This window comes from Atta colombica, unplaced genomic scaffold, assembly GCF_001594045.1.
Source record: "Atta colombica isolate Treedump-2 unplaced genomic scaffold, Acol1.0 scaffold27, whole genome shotgun sequence".
NCBI classification, from domain to species: domain Eukaryota; kingdom Metazoa; phylum Arthropoda; class Insecta; order Hymenoptera; family Formicidae; genus Atta; species Atta colombica.
Genome location: NW_017259370.1, coordinates 1,691,775 through 1,692,189, shown reverse-complemented (window position 1 = coordinate 1,692,189; position 415 = coordinate 1,691,775).

Below are 415 nucleotides of genomic sequence, written 5' to 3'. Positions count from 1 at the left end.
TTAAATATAATGTACTTGTTAAAATATGAACGAAAGGAAATATATAAGCATATTCATGGCTTGAACATAGATCGATTTATTATTTTACAACATATATATATAGTATTATATATTGGATAACATAGTATAGATTTATATAATTATCATTTATATATAAGTCATCCCTTTACATAAAAATATAGAATTTGTTTTGTGAGTCAGTCGGTGCTAAAGAAGGCTAATCAAACTCAGTTGCGGTGACCAAGCGAAGTTTGACACAGTTTTAAGGTACATTAGTGTTCCTGCTTTTCAAAATCCCTTCTAAAATAATATTTGCATCATGTAACGCTGTTAAACAATTAATTATAGGCTCGCGAAACATTAATTCTTAAACTTATCACTGATTTTATCTAATACCAATTTCAACATAAAATAT